Below are 17,929 nucleotides of genomic sequence, written 5' to 3' on the forward strand. Positions count from 1 at the left end.
AGGAAGAGATTGAGAGAAAGAGTTGTATGACGGAAAAAGGGGGGATAAGGGTGTGTGTGTTAAAAGCCGGAATGCTTTCTAGTTTTCCTAATTCTCTCCATCATCACGGACACCTCTGCTTCGTATCCATCAGCCAAGACATCCAGGCTCTGTAGCCGAGCCTGGATGCGAAAACCTCCTGAGGACACACTGAGAGGGGCTGGGCGGGAGGCGTAGGAGGAGTGGGACGTGGGGTGGAGGTGGGCTGGTTTTCAGCGCTCTCCGCCACAGTGCAAACGTGTCAGAAGCTCCTCGCTTTCAGTGTCTCTCCTCTTCAGCCCCGCTCCATTGCACAGAAATCTCGACAACAAAAACGAAAAAAACCCTGCAAAAGCGGATGATCTCACCTCTTCTCTCCACAGTGGCAACAGTCAGCTGTACTGTCAAGTGGACTCGATTGACTGAAATTCGTAGTGTTGTTCCGTGCAATTTTCCTTAGATTGTGTTTTTATTTCGTAGACATGCGTAATATTCTACACAAATGAGATTAAAAAAAAAAAAAAAAAAAAAAGAGAGAATATATTTGTCCCTTGTGAAGATATCCTGTTTGACTGAGCGACCGGATTTGTGAGATGTTATTTGTGATGCAGCTAAGAGATCTAACAACTGGAAAAAGAAATCTTTAACTCAAGGCTGTCACTGTTTCATGGCAGTGGGTGTTTTTTCCTTCATCGCCGGGTACAGCAAGGTAACTATATATTGTTCATGTGGAGAATAACAATACATTCTGCACTGTACCTTCCAATATATCTTTAAAAAAAAAAAAAAAAAGGGAAACATCTCATATAAACAATACCCTTTCCACAAACCACCTCCCTCTGTTCACACACACATACACACACAATGTCCTGCTGCTGTTTGGATTAAAAGTAGAGTTCAAATTGTCTCTTCGATGTTCTAGTTTTATGTAAATGCTCCACTCGGCACAACCAGCCATGTGATGCAGCAAAGACTTCAGGTTCTGAAGTAACCTAGTTGAAGAACGCCCGTTCTTTTCTTCTTCTTCTTCTCTGCTGTGCCAACCTTCAAGCCTTCTTGCACAGTAGAAAAATCTTGCTTCTGAAGCGGGAGGGCGAGTGAGAGAAAGTCACACACACAAAAAAAAAAAAAAAGACAGAGGAAGAGTCAGAAGTGAGTGAGAGATGGTGGGAGGGTAGAGGGGGCGTCAAGGCGCAGTAACAGTGAGTGGGCAATTTTTCTGTTTCAGTGTCTCTGAGCTTCACTGGATGTCATCCATTCATTAGCTGCATATTCACTGACACACAGGCATTATGGTAATATTTACTCAACATGGCGGCCTGACAGCTTGCTTGAGAATGAAATTGATTGGGTGAGTGACTTGGCCTATTATGACTGCACGTTTGTGTGTATGCGTGTGTGTGTGCCTGTGTGTGTGTGTGTGTGTTTGTTTGCACGTGTGAGTATGTATGTATGTATGTATGTATGTATGTATGTATCTGTGCGTACCAGTGAGTGTCTGCATTTTAGCATGTGCTGTGCCATAGCTACATCGTTCTTTTCAGAGTTATTCTGTGCTACAGCCAATGACAGATATTTTACTCAGCAGCCAATGAGATTGTGCTCTGTAGGGTGGGGAGTCTCTATAGATATGATGAGAAGAACAAACAGCTTGTAAATGAAATCTATGACATGTTTGTCTATCTTATCTTTTGGAATTGTTGAATACATTTAAATAATAAATGGGATTTTTTGAGTCACTTGTCTCAAGAGAATTCTTGCATCCCAAATAACTCTAATTAGGGGAAAATTATATGTAAAGGATCTCATTTGCTCTGTGAGACTAACTAACTACAGTGCAAACAACATGACTTGAATTGTGTGTTTCTTGTTCTGTTTAAACTAAGAAATTTTAACAATGGCCTGTCAGTGCAAATATTAAAAAGATCCTGTCAGAAAGTCCCTCATCTCTCTCTTCTCTCCAAAAAGTCAAACCCTTAAAGTATATTTAGGGTGATGGGTATTAAAGGAAAGATGTTTCTGTTTATGCTCCTATCCTAAAGTGATCCTATGAAGCGGTTCTTCATCTGCAAAGGTGCGCAGAGATAAAGACCCCCCCGACTTTAGCGACGTCCGCCGATGGTGTCGAATGCAGTTTGTGAATGCCGGCGAGTCCTTAAGGAGATGCAGGCCATTCCTCAATCGACAATCACAGCGTCTTCTTACAGATTCTCATCAACAGAGTGATATACCCGGCGAGGAAGTGAGGAAGGAGGAGAAAAGACAAGGGGAGGGAAAGATTGAGCGAGATAGAGGAGGAGCGGAATATGGTTTGACAAAGACAGATGGAGACACGAAAGAAAGAGTAGGCCACAGAGAGAAGTAATGGGGAAGGGATAGATAGGGAGAGAGAGGGTAAAGAGAAATATAAGGAAGACAGACAGAAGGAGAGGGGAGCCGGTACCGATTTGGGGTGGAGAGGGAGGAGGGCTGGATTGTTTTCAGGGTAGAGTGATTCCCTGTCGGGGCTGTGTGAGGTGTCAAGAGAGATTAGCTGTCGTGAAGCTGGAGGAGAGAGCTTGAGATAGCTTGGATTGGACAAGTGTCAAGGACTGGACATTCTTCAGACCTGGCAAGAATGGGATGTGACATTGGATGGTGTGTTTGGTCCGTACTACTTTGCTCTTAAGGGGGGCAGTCAACCCTCACTGTATCATTTTATCCATTTCCCTATGGTGTATAACAAGCTCATCACATGCACGCTAGCGGGAATGATCATCACTAGGTCACATTTAGTTTGAAATTTTATGGTTAGCTTAAACCGGAAGTGGCTACTCTTCAACGCACATTGACTTGGAAGCTTCTTGCAAAGGCAGATGGTGAATGAAATAAACACGCAAAAGTAAAATTGATACCGTTTTATCTTCTTCATTGGACAAAATAGGATCCGCTTGGTGAAAGATAACAACATGGTTCATGGGCAAAGTGGGTCTCACAATTGACGCTGCTGGGCTAATAAAAAAGTAATAAAGTTAATGGTTTTTGCAACAAATTAGCCAATTAAACAAACAGAATCAGTAAGTCAAATCTGTGAAATCAGCAGCGTAGGGCATGGATGGGTCTATCAGAATTGAAGTATATATGATGTACCAGACAGTCAGTGTTGATGTGGATGTTGAAATGTGGCCAGAAACTATATTTTTCTGACAGGAGACACACAAACAGCAATCAAGATGGAGCCCTGAGTTCCCTGTAACAGCAGGACAGAAGGACTTTAGGCCAGAGTTCTCCCTAAATGTGGTTGTGAAGTCGATTGTACAACGACTCTTTAACATTTTAGCAGTGTTCTCGATGCTTCTCCTGTCACTGCACCTTGCAGGTGTTGATGAATGTTTGCCATTTAGGGAGGAGCGAGTGTGACGACTTCTGCATTTTTTTGTGTCACCTGCACACCTCATGAGAGAAAATTGAACCAATCTCTGGCAGAAAATGGGCTGCTGTTTCATAAGCTACACACCCGCAAAACACAGGGCTGCTTCTGCTGTTTCAGTACATATTTTATCTTTTTCTGTTTTACAATAGGTGCTGCATGTCTTCTTTTGTCATTTTAATGGCTTCTGCGAGTTTCAAGGAGCTTAAAATGAGAGTGAATATAAGTTGAGTTAGGTGAAGTTAAAGTGAGGGGCCTTTACATTACACCACATGTGAGAAAAAAAAAAAAAGCCATCAATGCTCTAAATCCTGGTCTCTCATGTGTTATGCTAATTAAACTAAGGTGTTAATTAATGTGATCTTGATAGTTATTCTTAAAATGGATATATCTAACACCTTTAACAGCTGGCTTTCGCAGCAGCACCCTTTGGGCAGAAAATGTTGGAAGAACTTTGCTCAAGAGTACTTTGGAAGCCAATTCAGTGTTAGGAAAAGGTTTCCATCCACAGCAGTAACTTTTACAATTCTGGCACTATCATTTTCTCTCTATGTTCAAGCCTGACCTTTTTCTCTCACTTTCTTTTTTTTTTCACCTATTTTCTTTTCTCCTTACCATGCCCTGCCTTTAACCTGGTATGACAAACACAAAGGTTAGGAAAGCAGACAGCTGTTAGTAGACCGGCCTTCTCCTGCTGCCCTGGAGCTTCTATACGTGCACGCACATGCATAGACACGCACACACGTACACACAATGCTCTGCATGATAGCGCAGTCACACATTAACACTGTCAACCTTGCTCTGTTTGCTCCTACCACCGCACGATTCCCTTTGTCAGTTTGGGTTGTGGACAAGGAAGAAGCCTTTCCCAGTTGTCCCTGGATGGTCGGAAGCTGCCAGGCCAGGTGTACTCTGCAGTCAGTCCCTGTGCCGGGGGAGAGCTGGGCGAGATGAGCCTCCCAGGCTCTTATCTACAGGCCCACCCTCAGACTGTGTGACACCGTGACCCCGCCTTGCCGCTCCACTGCGTTGTATACACTTGTTCAATACCGCGACAACATATTCCTGGCCACCGCAGAACGAAAGTTGACTCATATAACTTCAGACTCCTCTGACCCTCATTGCTTTTCTCCGACTTTAACTTGCCACATCTGTCGTCTTGCACTCTACTCTCCTTGTATTTTCGTTCTTCGCAAATGACTGATCATGGCCAGTGTTTGCCCTTACATGCTGCAGGCAGAAACAGACAGGATGCAATGCGGTAAATGTTTCTCTCTTTCTCCATCTTCTCCTCCCTCACAGTAAAGAAAAAAAAAACAAAAAAACCACACACCATGGTATCCTCACATGTTGTAGCGCTGCATCTCCAGAGAACTCACTGTAAAGAGAGATAAAAAAGCACAAACAAACATCCAACATGCCTTTTTTCCCCTTCAGCAGGCTGAGTGCATTAGTGACCTTTTAAAGTGCTGTCTCCCTGGTGCCTTGCACACACCCCAAAGAAGAACAAACTACTAATAGGGCTAAAAAGCTGACACACTTTAAACAAAGATCAAACCATTTCTTGGCTATGAGGCAGTACTCGCTACATTAATGGTATTCAATTATATGGCCGAGACAAACAAACATCTTTGTAGCCAAACATCAGCAGCCAAATCTGTAAAAATGCAGAATGAGGACCATAAATTAAAAAAATACATATTAATACACAAAAAAAAATACATAATTTTATTTTTTTTAATATACACAATTAAGTGTGCATTGTTCTCTAATTCTTATAACACTATTTTTATCTCATTATCATGAGTTTGTATTCTCTTGATTCAGATTTAATTTCTCAAACAAATGAGTTACTGCATGTTTATGGAAAATAAGGATTCTTGGACTCTAATGAAACAACAGCAATGCAGATGGAGAGAGATGAGGACACACAGTATGAAACGGATAAAAATTTACTGTTTGCTAAAAGAAAAGAAATGGTTGCAGAGTACATTTGAAATGGGCAACTTGCAGAGATGTAAGTATTTGTTTTCTTCATCTACAAAATGACCTTATTGGTTAGAATCGTGGGAGGCGGTAAACTCACACCATATGACTCTAATTGCAGCGAATTCTGTATGTGTGTGCGTGTTTTGTGCGAGCGTGCATGCTCGTGTGTGTGTGGAGTGTACTGGTGTATGCGTGAGCGGACATCAGACAGAGCTACAGGGCCTACGGCAGGGAACTGCGGCGAGGTGGATAAGCTCAGAATTGCAGAGGGCAGATGTCAAAGAGGAGATATTACCCTCCACATTACTCCCACTCGAACAGGATAGGCCATTACACAGTGTGTTTCAGACATTAGCATGCAGATAAAATAGATATTGACAAGTAAGAGAAGTAGTCACCTTGGCGGGCAAGATATTGTGAACAATACGCAAAACCCCTACAAGATAGTGCCACCGGGAAATAAGTAATTATGCCAAACTTCTAATTAATCTATTTTTCAATCAGAAACAAAAAAAGACACCAGATTCTTGTATAACTCGGAACAGTCTGCTTCTTCTGAGTAATAACCTCTCAAAATTAGCTCGGTTTGCTCTCGCCTGCTGCTTCTCACTGTCTGATGGATGTGTGGCATGCTAGTCATGCCGCCTTGTGTCACCTGTGCTGCGCTTGCTCCGGGCAGGGAGACAGGGAGAGAGCCATGGGAGGTCTGGAGGAGGCCAGAATGGGGGGGGAGAAATAGACATCTGTGATTAACACATACAGACACGTGTCAGTGTGGAGAGCATTCGCTGGGAGGCACGCTGGGAGACGCTCACACACAACCTGCTCCTGACAGCACAGGTTTTCCTAAATAAAGATGCGGATAAAAGGATGAGAAAGTCTGGAGAGGCCAATGATGAGCCCACAAATACATCCACGCAGGAACGTGAGCGCGTGGACTACACCGGTAGAAATTAATGAATAGATCGCATGAAAAAATACATTTCATTTCTGAAGTGAAAGGCATGCAGCTGTCAGCACAGGTGCATGGGCGCACACATTCACACATGTTCACATGCTCAGCCACATGTGTGCATTCATGTCACACCTCCCTCTGACATGTGCTTTAACAATTGTTTGTGGTGTTGTATAGAAACATTAAAATGACCTCTGGAGATGTGCCAATTTCAAGAGGGTTTGGGGGGTTTAGAATGACAAATCCATTATTCTTTTCTAATACCATATGTTCAGATTACACAGTGCTCTGTCTCTCTCTCTCTCTCTCACCCACACACACACACACATTTCAACAGCATACTTGTGAGAACTCTCATCTGTACACTGCTTTCCCTCGCCCCTACTGGCAACCTCAAAGGATGCGTTCACAATTTTATCAAGCCTGTATTAAATTAATAGTCAGGTGCCCAAATGAACACTGAGACAGGTTTTGCTTGCTGTAATCATTCCTCCTGTTCATACTGACCATTAGAAGATCCCCTCCAAATGCAGTTACAATATTAGCGATGGGGGACAAAATCCACAGTCCTCGTATTGAGCAAAAGTTTATTTAAAAGTTTATCTGAAGATTATATGATGCTTCAGCCATCTGATTTAGTTAAATAAAGTGGATTTCTTCCACAATTATAGTGTTTTTATTAAAAAATCCCCTTTGTCTCGATAGACCCTGAGGGAATCTGGCACTAAAAAGACCAACTTTGGAAGATGTTGACTTGTTTCGACTAATTTGGACAGTTGAAGCCACAAATTGGCTTAAAATAAACCTTTAAATACATTATTGTTCATAAGGCACTTTCACATTGAAAGTGCCTTATGAACGGTTCTCTTAATGGCCAATATGAACAGGAAGAATGATTACAGAAAGGAAAAAGAATAAAAAAATAAAAACATGGGGCACCTGGCTATTGTTTTAAGACAGACTTGAAAAATTGTGAACCAATCCATTAACAATCACAACCACATTTCCCAATCTCAACCCTCACTCAAGCCTTTAAGGGTAATTCAGGTATATTACAACCTGTATCTTATTTTTTTGGTATCATTCCTATCAGTAATAATGTTTGTACTCACCAAGTTAATTGCTGAGATCTAGAAAAGTCTCACAGTGCAAGTAACACAAGTGATTAGATGATCATAAAGGTTTAAAACAAACGCCGGGTTAGCCAGCCTTATTTCGAAGTGAAGACTAAGGTAAATGCTAAACTTATAACACAAACTATTTATATATTATACCAACCTCCTGGTTCAACTTTTACCTGCTGTACTTGCTGTCAATGTGTGCACACAGTTTTCCTGTGAAGTGATGTTCCAATATTGTGTTCAGTTTTGGTTTCACCCCCAAATAAAGTGGTTTAGATAATCTGTTGGCCCGGTTTACAACCTGTCTGATAGTTCATAGTTACTTCCCCATTGGACTACATTGTTCTCATGTACCTGATCTCAGCAAGTACAATGTTATCATAACCAATAGAAATGACATCCAAGACGACAAAAATAAGAACCAAGTCGTACTAAACCAAAATGATCACAACTTTACCCTTTCCTTAACCTGAAGCTAATTCTGGTCTCAAAAGTACTAAAACTCAAAGTGGACGACAACAACAAACAGTCAGGAGGACATCGCATAGAGTGAATATATTAACCTGGGGATTGACTGGGAATAAGATGAGGTTTCAAATAAACATAGGAGGTAATGAGTCTCTGCAAGGTGAAGGAGACCACAGGGGATGACAGATGGGTGAAGAGCACCTGTGAGAGAGAAAACAAGGGTAGGTCAAAACCTAGTATATGGCTGGACCGTGTATGAAACGCTAGAGGGCTTTTAATTTGAAACGACTGATACAGGAAGTGTGCTGGGCTTTGACTGAAGCCAATTTGACATAGAGCCTTTCTCAATACAAAGTACGCCAAGTTCAGACTTTCTCTCTTGATAGTTCGGACTTGGCAAATTCAACTCATGAGTACAACCTTCTGAGGACGGGAGGACGCAGTACGGTCATTCTGCCTGCTGACAGCAGCAGCTCAGCTTCAACACAACTACCTGACTGTACTGTGACAAAATAGTCTCAACTCAAAGCTCCACCGACACTTTTTTCTCACAAGAAATAACCTCATTGACAGAGAGATGGAGTAAATCATGTTATTCAGTCTGTAATATAGCTATAATAAAAATCCAAACTGTTAGCTTAATAAAACAAAATGAAATTTAACATAGACTGATCTGTTCGTTTTAATACATTATTTATTGAAATGTGGTGACATGGTGTACATATAGAGCCTGAGAGGCAGCGCTCTTATTCTGTCCAGTAAAAACATGAAGCTTCACTTTACATTCAGACAAATGAATGTGGCAGCTACAATTGTGAGATTTCATCTGTGAGACCGACGTTTATCTTCCAAAAGGAATGATATCATATATTAAAATGCTACAGAGACATTAGAGCCAGCAGTAAATTACCAAAGAGCCGCACAGATCAGTTCATCAGATCATGTTCTCCCCAGGATGACGACAGACGTTGACCGGCCGATCATCTCCGGAGTCGTGCTGTTAGCAGCTGAGACGACCGGCTGGTCTCACCTAGCCAGCGGCTCCTCACATCTGTGAAAACATTGGAGCAAATTTCCAAATAATCTAAATGTTTACTTTCTTGCCTGAAAAAAAATAATTAAAAGTCCTACAGCGAAAAAATTACAACAGCTCTTAGCCTGGCTCAAAATGTCCACCATCGCTGCCGGTTGGTGTGAAATGCATTCTGGGATACTCGGTTTTCCCAGACAGCTGCCTTCAGCGTAGCAATGGTGTAACTTCATCACTCAGTCAGTGACACACAGGCATACACAGTGAGTCAGTGAGCGAGTCACTGACAGTCAGACATACGTGTTTATAGTTCTGGTCCCTGCGGTCCAGCCAACAAAACTAAACCAACACCAATACCCCCCCCCCACCCCCATCCCCCCACCACTATCTGGATTCCAACTTCTAGTGCTGATCCCGACGTAAACTTAAATTGTTGAGAGGATGCTTTCAGGAGTCTTCGTCTCTGAGGAGTTACACAAGCAGAAATACACATTAGCACACACACACACACACACACACTTGAGGGAATGGTTCCACGGAGAGATTCAGCGTGCCATCTGCCGATTTAGGCCATGAGCCATGAGCCCAAAACTTCACTGTTCTATTCAATTTTCAATTACTGGGCTAGAGGCTTAAGCACAAGGTCTGTATACACACATTTGAACACATACGCACATTAATAGAATAGATTTTTTTTTCACACATGCATCCAATATGAGATAAAATGAATCATGCAAACATGACTGAGTTAGTTATAATGTTTCCAAAATGGATAACTTCCATTGTACCACTACTTCAGATCTTTTTTTTTTTTTTAACTCAGCACTTGGCATGAAGATGCACAGCGATGAGATGTAACAGCTTAAGTGAGAAATCAGCACCTGAGGGGAACAAACACATGACAACATTAATCTATATACAGTGCATGCATGAGTATACAGACATACAGTATATGCCGCTCATTAACAAACACAAGAAGACACCAACAGAGGCTCCTGAGCCAGAGCTGTTTCTGTACCCAGTGCCAACTCCGCCCCTTTCAAAATGTCAGAGGCATACATAGCAGGGAGGGTGTGAGGTGATAAACGTACCCGACCGAAAATGTCAGAGTGTGACCCGTTGCCATGACAACCGGAAAAGTTTGGCAAGGACTTGAATGTTTCAGCCAAAGGCCAGAGTATTTGCTATAGCTAATTGAGCCTGTGGTTTCTAGTATAACTGTATAAAGGCGTAAGCTAAAAAAAAATATCTTGTAAAGTCTACATCTCTATATTAATGGCAAAAAATGAAGATCTTCCCACAGATCCCACAGATCTTAATTAGACTCCAACGCTGACAATGATCATTCAAAAAAATGAAACAGTGACACTACAGTAAGTCTGAAACATATTTCAGAAACAGTTTGTTGCTGAGGAGTCCATGTTTGTTTAGAAAGTAACCTGAGGGAGGTGGAGGGGGGGTGGGAAGAGGTGAAATCTGTTTAAAGGAAGATTCAGGGTCTCTGTGGCCCCTTCTGTTGATCAGTCATCAGTGACTGCATCAGTTTGCAAGTACATGTAAAACCTTTTAATGCATCTTGCTTGGTCCAACCAATGTGATACCCAGTTGCACAGTTGAAACTGCTTGAGCAAAAAGGTTTCATGACATTGCTAATGGAAACATTTGTATGATACGGGTTCGGGTGATTAATATTTATATTGTTATGTTTTACTGTGGTGCAGTCTTTTCTTTTTGTAAATTAGGGTGTCATCAGCTCCTCTGAAGGGATTCCCCTCCGGGCAATGCCTCCGGACTGCCCACCTGTGTTGGTGCCCCAGTCTTCCCAGTCCTCAGCTCATCCTTCCTCTTTTCGTTGTTGGTTCCAGTCACCAATCACCAGCCTGCCCAATCCACCACTCAAGAAGATAAAAGCTGTGTCTCCCTGTTGAAATGTTAACTTGTGTGATAGTTAGCTCTGAGGTTAACTTAGGTCTTTTGGTGTGTGAAATAATGTTAACTCGATTGAGACAGTAGTTTTGTGGTTTTGGGATCTGGGCATTAGGCTTACTTTGTTTTCTCATACATTCTTTACTTACAGCACCACATGTAGGGTTTGACTGTCTAGTTGAACACTAGGCCTTATGGGTGGCTGCAGACAGTTAGGGTTTTATTTCGTTTCTTTCAGCTGTTTTCAGCTGTAGTGAACCAGTGGGGATCTGTTGGGTTAGGAAGCGTATTTTGTTTTGTTCGTTTAATGATTCGGCGCCACCCGCAGTGCTTTCCCTTTGTTCTTCACCTCAATTGACTCCATTTTCTGTTGGTTACTCTCATTCAGCTATAAAGCAGAAAGCTTGTACTTTTGTAACTTTTGTTATTGTTGGCCCGCCACACAATAAATGGCAGTGCTTACCTGACCACATCAGCAGTGTGTTGCTTCCCTTGTTCCTAGACATCTGCAGAGTTGTAACAGGGTTGTAACTACCATTTAAGTTGTTTGTGTATTGATGCAGCACTCTGGTATGTTTGGATGTTTTACTGGACTCCATTACTAAAATGAATGTTTTGTCAACCTTCTCATATTTTAAAACCACCACCAGAGACTACAGCCTCAACAACAAGTGACAAAGGTGGTACTTATTACAGGACTGTTCCATTAGAGATCATTACAATGTGCAAGAGGTTTCTAGTGAGCAGGACACTTGAAACAGATTTTCGAGGCATTTTGTGTAAAATTAGGCTGAGAGCCAAGGAAGCATTGATGAGTTGACAAAACAATCTCAACTGAAGGTTAACTTTCTTGCTTTTTCTGGAGCTTTGGATCATATTAAAGAGTTTTAATAAGAAGATGTCAATCATTTAAAGGTCCAGTGTGTAGAATTTAGTGGCGTCTAGCAGTGAAGGTACAGATCGCAACTAACTGAATAACCCCCCTCCCCCTTCCAAGCGTGGAAGAAAACCAATGGTGGCCACTAAACTGAAATGTGAAAGGCCCTCTATAGAGCAAGTGTTTGGTTTGTCCATTCTGGGCTACTGTAGAAACATGGCAGTGCAACATGGCGGCCTCCGTAGAGAAGGACCCGCTCCCTCTGTATAAAGGGCTCATTCTAAGGTAATGAAAACACAATAATTCAATTATTATTTTCATGGGATTATATATATTTATACATATACATATTAAAACATATTTAAGGTTTACTTAAGAATAAATGTTCAGTGACAAAAGAATTAATATTTTTTCTAGATGGTGCCACCATGTGGCCATTTATAAAGCATTTTAAATTTTGGGTCATAACCTGCACACGCTGAGATGTAGAGGTAATTTTATAGTCCAGATTAATTGTCCGAACATGTATTTCATCATGAAGGCCACTGAAATTTCTTCTAACACAGAATTTGAATTCTTTGCAAAAGACAGAGACAACTGTTTTTATTTATTTTGTTGTTATTCGATACTGTTTTTATATATAACTTATTGCCAAAGAAGTCTTTGTCTTTTTTGGAGAATTAAATAAAAATAAACTGTTGTAAATAAACATGCAAATGAAAATATTTTCAGTCTTAATGTTTACGCCCAATAATCTTTGTTTTTTCCAAGTGATAAATTGTACTATTTTGAAGTCACAATTGCCAGCCAATGTTTTTCTGGTGCTCTCTGGCTGTGTGAAGCAGCCACTGACTGTGTTCCTGGAGGCGGGTATGAGGCTCACAGTTGACTAATTATAATGGAAATGTGATAAATTACTATAGTTGGCTAAGTTCAATGTACTGTAGACTGATACCGCTTACATAATAGGAAAGCATGAAGGAAAGTTTTGAACGACTGGACATTAGTTTTGGGTATTTGCAATTTAGTTTTAGGTTCTAGGAAAGTTGTGCGTGCATTTCATACACAATCCTTCTTTGTAATTTCATTGTATGAGTGTTGCAGGCATACATGAATCTGAGTGATGGCTAAACCATCACCAAATCTGAACCAATAATATGTTTTGCTTTGTCATCTGTCAAATTTATCCAAATGAGGTCCCAGTTCATTCACTAATTCATCATTGATTCTTTGCACATAACATTGTTTTTCAGTAATATTTGGGATGTTTTGGGGTCATATATCATTTGTTGTCAGTATATGTCATATGTGCTATCAAAGAGAAGTAAATAGCGCAGGAGAGGTCATAGCAACAACAATAATGACAGAGGATAGGCAAACAGATCATGTCAACAGATTAACACCTTTTTTACTTGCTCATTAAAAGCTTTTCATGATGTGATAACTCTGTCATACATAATTGGCTGCTGAGCTATTAATCATAACAGTGTTTCTTAGATCAGCTAGTTTTGTACTGAACTGAGTGTGATAGTCTGAAACTGAAACAGGTATGGACGCACTACTGAAATAAAGACAGAATCGGCGATGACCGTCGATGCGTTCACTTACTGTTGCATGTACTGAAGTGCAGTGATGCAGCTGCTTAGCTTAGGAGACGAACCGTATAGTTAGTGATGACAAATCTTTGAACCGGACTGAACGAAACGATTCGAAGATGAGCTGAGGGGCAATGAGAGCAGGATTAACAACAGTCTAATTTGCTTATTGCAGCTTTAATTGAAACTGAGCCAGTATCTGTGAGACATATTTACAAATCTACACCATCTGGTTACTTAAAGAACGCTTACATTTTTAAATTTTTTTCATGTAAGCAGCACTGTGGCTCAGTGGGGCTTTTCCATGTGTCTGTGAGGGTTTCCTGCAGGTGATCCCATTTCCTCTCATGGTACGAGGACATGCAGATCAGGTGAACTGAATGCGTTCACCTGTTTATAGTCCTGTGATAGAGCGCACCTTTCAACCAATGTATGGAATAGGTGGATGCAACTTTTTACCTCCACTAATGCAATAATAGAGAGAGATTGGTAACATTATGTCCAGATTATTATTAGTATTATGTGTTATCTTTACAGAGAGAAGAGTCATCCTACTCTGCCCTAAAGCTGCAAACAGAGGTACTGAATCCTCATTAATTGGATGAGCATCTTTTATAGTAGTGTATTATATCTCCCTGGACACTGATCTCCAAGTAATATCACCGGTGGTGCATTTCTTTGTGTTTAAATGATTATAAAACAGATATGCATCTCCTGCACAGGTAGACAAGGTTATTGCTTTTGCACTGTTCGCTTTGTTTACATAAAGTTTAAGAGAGAATGCAATTAAAGCACCAATCTGTAACTAATTTGCTCTTTAAGTGTTCGGATACATGTACGTCCTCAGAGAGTACGGACTTCGAGCTTTGTTCTGCAGCCTTCATAAGCTTTTGCAAACATTAGCAAAAAAAAAAAAAAAAGTAAACAGCCTCAAATTTCAAGGCTTTTAATGGCAGAAGTAATGGAGCAGTTATTTGCCTTCTGTTCTGTCTTTTTTTAAACACTATTCCCTCTGCTTTCAAGGAATATTTAGTTAAACTGTATTAATCTTGGTGCTGATTAGTAATTTCTGGCATTACATTATGTTGGAGCACATTACCTGTGACTGGCAGTGAGCAGCCATGATCAGAACCTGTATTATGAGCAGGACACCACTGTGTTTCCACTGCACAGGTATGGCATGGCCCTGAAAGCCTGAAGCTGAACCATGAACTGCATTATCCCTAGTTTGAATCCATCCAGGGACCTTTGTTGCATGTCATTCCCCACCTCCGCCCCCCGTTTCCTGTCATCTCGCTACTCTCGAGTCTATAATAAAGCCATACAATACCCCCAAAAATCTGAAAAAAGAAGACAGAAAACATAGATGTAGATCAGTTTTTAACTAACAAGGAATTAATAGTTGGTTTACCTTTAGCTGCTTCAAAATAGAAACCTTTCAGTTGTTATCCAGTATTGTGAATCAGCCTCAGGAGATGTTGAATGTGCAGACAGCGCATTAACAGTGTTACAGCTCCATTATCATGTAACAGAAGAGAGCAGAGCGGTTCCTGTCTGTTAAAGGAGGGTAAGAACAAGAACATAAGAATGAAATAAACCTCCAAACAGTTCTTACTGCATTACATAAGAGCCACAAAACTATAGAAAATCGATCAGTGAGTCTTTTGTTTTGTCTTTCTGACTAACAGGGTCAGTGGGCTTTTCTTTTTGCCCACGAGAGCGTAGTCACCAAAATTTATTTTAACAAATACCATTAGCATGGTAGATTTCAGCCAGTTATCACAGTGAGTGAGAGTCATGCTGACAAGATTTACAAAAAGCACGATGTTTATCCCTCATATGCCTCTCGTTGTTTACTCATTATTTGATATGAGTTGACTCAGCCCGAATGCTCAAAGCTCTGTCACTCGCCACTCGCCACGCTAATACGGGTCAATGTTAGCGTAAAGACTGAGCCTGTATAAATCCAGAAGTTATGAAAACCCTCACACACAGAAACAAGCAAACAGATGACTGACATTCTGATGTCCTGCAGTAATTTTGGAACAACGTGCATCTTACACACTCTGACAGCACACTAGCTTGTGCAACACAGTCAACACAATCACCTCCTGATCCGCAAAAGGCCAAGTGTTGACTTTGACAAAGGCCAAATCACTTTTCACTCTCTTCCAATCTCCCCTCTTTCCTGTCTTCCTCTTTTCACCCACAGCTACCTGTCTCTCACCCTCTTACCCGTATTACCAATCGGTTTGTTCCTAGGCATTTGTATCGGTGTGGGCACCCTTCTGCAAACACTGTATTTCTTGTGGCATCTTCCCCCATGTGTCAGAAAAAGGTATATAAAAAAAAAAATCATCTAAATGCATTTGATGCTAAATTCTCAAGAGGGCTCTGTCCTTTTCAAAACATATTTTTTTACACCTTACTGTGGTAAATGCACAGCATCGTGTTTGGGCTTTTCCAGTATAGGGAATCTGGTAGCGAGACAAGATGAAAACATGTGTTGGCATTAAAGTCTCCAAGGGATAAATGTCCAGTGTACCTGAAGCTCTCACCCTGCCTGGCTTTTACCAGCCAGTATTTCTGTCCAGGCCACTGCATTCTTCCAGGATAAAATCTTTTCTCTCTATCTGTCTCTCCTGGACTGTTTCTCTGTGGCGCCACAGGGGAACAGTGGGACCAAGAGTGAGCCTCAGAGAGCAAATTATGTACATTTAAATGAACCGTTTCCTTGAGTCTGCTCAGCTCAGCGCTGAGAGAGAGTTCAGACGGAACGGAGCTGGAACAGGAGGTTGAGAGGATGTGTGTGTGTACGAGTGTGAGTGTATGTGTGTGTGTGTGTGTGTGTGAGAGAGAGAGAGAGTGTATCAGGGACACACACGGTGAAGCCCTGAGTAGGAGTGTAAAACTTGAGTGGACCTCAGGCCCTCGCTTATCCTTAATAGCTTTCCTTTCCACCTCCTCCTGCTGCATTAGAGTTACATTTCCACTCTGGGGGGACGTTCCGTCTTTTATATATTTATTTATTCTATTTTCTATCCCTGCCCAAATGCGCCAACTTCATCCATGCAGTGACTTCACAGAGGTGGTGATGCAAGTCTCACTTCAAAAGCTGCCTAAATACTCCTGCAGGGGTCTGGCACCATTGGAGAGACAAGGAAAGTTTCAGTCAATGCACACACACACACACACACACACACACACACACACACACACACACACACACACACACACACACACACACACACACACACACACACACACACACCTGTGGCTTTGTTTCACATTCAGACAATGCATCATGAAGCCTCCTTTGTTTGTCAGGCTGTTCCATTATTTACCTCCTCCCCTTCCCCATCCACCTGGGCCTTCGGATGCCATTTATCATCCCTGAGAAACCTTGCGTCCGCTAGAACTTGAAAACCTGATGAATAAGTAAACTAGTTCCTCCATACTGCCATACACTTCCTGTCCTTTTTTTACAGGAACAAAGACAAAGAGCTGGGAGAGAAGCAGTCACAGCCCTGAGTGGACTCCACATAAACCAGACTGTACAGGTTCTCTTGCTCTTGAAAAAAAAAAAAAAAAATTCCCTGACCTTGCAAAGCCTTTCTTTGATTCTCAAAACCTTTTAACTGCTTTCAGAATTTTTCTACAAGTCATTAAAGTCATTAAGCTACACGATAAGAAGAATTTAGAAATGGTGGTAAATCGGTCCCCTTCGAGATTACACTGCTTCTCGCCTTATCCTCTGCTCTACAAGCACAACCCACCGTAGTCCTCAGTCTTGAGCTCTGGCTTTTTTTAGCCTGTTTCCATACAGTCTGCTGTTTGCCAGCCTGCCAGCCAGAGCTGTCTAAGCATTCCTGTCTATCCAATGAGCTGGAGTCAGCCAAATAGTGATCTGCTGTTAGTTATTCAATTACTTCACCTGGTTGGCCTCCACTCCCTGGGGCTGCTTGCAGGGGGTACCAGTGAAGATGGGTGTGCTGTGCTGCGTGGAGCCGCCTCCTCCCTGCGGGGAGAGACTTAGGTCTCCCTACAGCATCACGCTCATTTCCCACCATTATAGAACAGAATTAGTACAGATTTAGCCAATTAGAAAAAACAAGAATCAGTTGCCATGTCATTTCCCTAACTGGCACCGACCTGTTTCTTTGTCTTGTTGCTTGCGGGAAATGTGTGTGTAAATCCCTGAGAGTGCCTGTGTGTGTGTGTTTGAAGTAATTGATATCGTGAAAGTATTCCCATGTGGACTGTAAGCTCCCAACAACTTTTAGGCGCACTAATACCAACAAGGCTCTAAGCTGCAGGCATACCCTGGATGAAATACTTGCTGTGTCTGCCAAGAGACAAATCTATTCTCTGCTTTCAGTAAAATACTGTCTATGCGGCAATATCTTATTTGTAGGCTGAGACCAGAGTCTCACAGGGACCAATTGAAGCTAGCTCTTTCCATCCCTGTGCTTTGTGTGCTAATTACAAGGGTCAGAAAGACTGATGGCTTAACAGAGAAGGTTATAAGATGAGGTTATCAC

At 41.6% G+C, this 17,929-nt stretch overlaps 1 long non-coding RNA gene across 7 annotated transcripts in view; it reads right to left on the reverse strand.

Moving 5' to 3' along the window:
• Positions 1-17,929, reverse strand: part of LOC121884099 — a 72,415-nt gene that overhangs the window by 157 nt on the left and 54,329 nt on the right. For 2 of the 7 annotated variants that reach the window (XR_006092301.1, XR_006092296.1), the window contains 2 exons: positions 8,871-9,011; positions 8,029-8,161 (listed from right to left, as the gene is read on the reverse strand). This is a non-coding gene — a long non-coding RNA (uncharacterized LOC121884099). The other 5 variants (XR_006092298.1, XR_006092299.1, XR_006092297.1 and 2 more) reach the window with 5 other exon arrangements.

The sequence above is a fragment of the Thunnus maccoyii genome, chromosome 18 (genome assembly GCF_910596095.1).
Source record: "Thunnus maccoyii chromosome 18, fThuMac1.1, whole genome shotgun sequence".
NCBI lineage: Eukaryota > Metazoa > Chordata > Actinopteri > Scombriformes > Scombridae > Thunnus > Thunnus maccoyii.